The following is a 3,311-nucleotide window of genomic DNA, read 5'->3' as shown; positions in this document are numbered from 1 at the left end:
TAATAACTCTGTTTTTCATTGATCTTACTGCGATGTATCGTGTGTGTAGAAGGATACCATGTTTACTTCAGAAATGCTTGAGGCTCAAGTTGAAGAACTCGTTACCCAACGTGTGACAGAAGCTCTTATAGCTGCAAGTTTTGATTGTACGATTGAGAAATACTGTCCCAGACGAGAGCGGATAAGGTGGGAAAATGAACTTCTGAACTTAAGGGTCATTGGAACTGACATTGCTAGTTACACTAACCGGTTCTGGGAGCTATCGTTGCTTTGCCCACATTTATTCCCATCAGCGGATAGAGCAATCGAGAGGTACATGTTGGGATTGCCGATGGAGGTGTTTGGTTTTGTTCTTTCCCATCAACCAAAGACAAACTCGGAGTTATCAACATGGTGATTAACAGGATGAAACAAGTTAGCCGAATGGAAGGAAAAGAGATACCTGCTAAAGGAAAGGAAGTTAATGGCAAAAGGAAACGGTGTGAGGATTATGTTGGAAATCTCACACAGAACCGAGTTGAGAAACAAGGGATGCCCCGTAACTTCGAGAAAGGATCTTCATCCAACACGAACTACAAAGGAAAACTACCCTTGTGTGGAAATTGCAGAAAACGCCATCGTGGGGGATGCAAAATGCTGATTTGCACCAAGTGTCAAAGGAAGGGTCACCTGGTCCTAGATTGTAAGGTTAACATCGAGAAGAATAAGTGTTTTATGTGTGGCGAAGCAGGCCATTACGCGAAGGACTGCCCGAGAAGGAGGAAAGATGGATCCACTCAGGGAGCTGCAACCATCCATCACCCCAGTGGGACATGCAATGACCTTAACTTAGTTAAAGGTACGTTCTCGCCCAACTATTTTAATGTTTATGTTTTGTTTGATACTGGCGCTGATAGAAGTTTTATATCTAAGGATATTTGTCATAATGTTAAGAAACATGTTTCTCCCTTACATAATGTGTATTCCATAGAACTAGGGAATGGTAACTTGATGAGTGCCGATAAGATTTATCATGGTTGTACTTTGACGTTAGAAAGTAAGCCTTTTAACATTGATGTGATACCTATTAAACTGGGAAGTTTTGACCTTGTGGTTGGAATGGACTGGTTAGCTGATAACAAAGCCGAGGTGGTCTGTGACCTAAAGGCTATTCGTATACCTATTGCTGACGGTGAACCTATGATGATTTATGGTGAGAAGAATGGTTAACAATTACATCTCATTAATTGCTTGAAAGTCCAGAAGTATGTGAGAAAGGGATGTATCGTGTTTATGGCTCACGTAAGCTAGATTGTACCTGAAGAAAGGAGACCCGAAGACGTTCCTGTAGTTAAGGAATTTCTTGAAGTTTTTCCGGAGGAATTACCTGGTCTTCCACCTCATCGAGCAGTTGAGTTTCAGATAGACTTAGTGCCAGGAGCGGCACCGGTGGCTCGTGCACCATACAGACTTGCACCCCCAGAACTTCAAGGGTTGTCTAGTCAATTGCAAGAGTTATTAGACAAGGGATTTATTCGACCGAGTTCTTCACCTTGGGAAGCTCCAGTCTTGTTTGCTAAAAAGAAAGATGGGCCGATAAGGTTGTGTATCGATTACAGAGATTTGAACAAGTTGACAATCAAGAATCGGTATCCACTACCAAGGATTGATGACTTATTTTATCAGTTGCAGGGATCTAGTTGTTATTCGAAGATTGATTTGAGATTCGGGTATCACCAATTGAGAGTCAAAGAAGCTGATGTTCCGAAAACGGCATTTAGAACACATTATGGACATTATGAGTTTACAGTAATGCCGTTTGGTTTGACGAATGCACCAGCAGTGTTCATGGATCTCATGAACCGTGTGCGTAAGCCATACCTAGATAAATTCTTCATTGTATTTATTGATGACATATTGGTGTACTCCAGGAACAAAGAAGAGCACGAACAACATCTACGTTTGATTTTGACTATGCTTAAAGATGAGTAGTTGTATGCAAAGTTCTATAAGTGTGACTTTTGGTTACCAGAGGTACAATTTCTTGGTCATGTTGTAGGGGCCAATGGAATACATGTCGATCCAGCAAAGATTGAGTCAGTTAAGAATTGGGAAACTCCTAAGACGCCAACGCAGATTAGGAAATTTTTGGGTCTAGCTGGTTACTACCGGAGATTCATCGAAGGATTCTCTAAGATCGCTCGACCATTGACCGCGTTGACTCATAAGGGCAAGAAGTATGAGTGGTCAAAACCGCAAGAGTCCGCATTTCAGTTGTTGAAAGAGAAGTTAATAACTGCACCAGTATTGTCTCTACCCGAGGGAAGTAAAGATTTTGTTGTTTATTGTGATGCCTCACGTCAAGGAATGGGTTGCGTGCTTATGCAACGAAATAAAGTTATTGCTTATGGATCGTGACAGTTAAAGATTCACGAGCAGAACTACACTACGCACGACCTTGAACTAGGAGCTATTATCTTTGCACTTAAAATGTGGAGGCACTACCTGTATGGAACCAAATTTACTATCTTCACTGACCATAAGAGTTTACATCACATATTCGATCAGAAACAGCTCAACATGCGACAACGACGTTGGATGGAACTACTTAACGATTATAACTGCGAACTTCAATACCATCCGGGCAAGGAAAATGTTGTGGCGGATGCTTTAAGCAGAAAAGAGCGAGAAAGACCTCTTAGGGTTAAAGCTCTTAACATAGTTGTGCGTACGAATCTCACATCACAAATCCGTGAAGCACAACAAGAAGCCGTGAAACAAGAAAATGTCGATGTTGAATTTCTCAGAGGAATGGATAAGAAATTTGACATCAAAGAGGATGGAACACGATACTTTGCTAATCGAATCTGGGTACCAAAGTTTGGTAGATTGAGGGAACTAGTGTTGGAGGAGGTACACAAGTCAAGGTACTCAATTAATCCAGGATCAGATAAAATGTACCAAGATTTGAAAGCATTTTATTGGTGGCCAAATTTGAAAGCTGATATTGCTACTTATGTCGGTAAGTGCTTGACTTGCGCTAAAGTCAAGGCTGAGCATCAGAATCCATCAGGATTATTAACTCAACCAGAGATTTCCCAGTAGAAGTGGGAAGGTATTACCATGGACTTCATCACGAAACTGCCGAGAACGGCGGGAGGTCACGATACTATTTGGGTTATCGTGGATTGTCTCACCAAGTCTGCACACTTTCTACCGATAAGATAAACTGATAAAATGGAGAAGTTGGCTCAGATCTACATTAAGGAAGTCATATCTAGGCATGGAGTGCCTATATCTATTATATCCGATCGCGATGGCAAATTCACTTC

This window comes from Rutidosis leptorrhynchoides, chromosome 2 (assembly GCF_046630445.1).
Source record: "Rutidosis leptorrhynchoides isolate AG116_Rl617_1_P2 chromosome 2, CSIRO_AGI_Rlap_v1, whole genome shotgun sequence".
Taxonomy (NCBI): Eukaryota; Viridiplantae; Streptophyta; class Magnoliopsida; order Asterales; family Asteraceae; genus Rutidosis; species Rutidosis leptorrhynchoides.
This window is presented reverse-complemented; position numbering follows the sequence as displayed.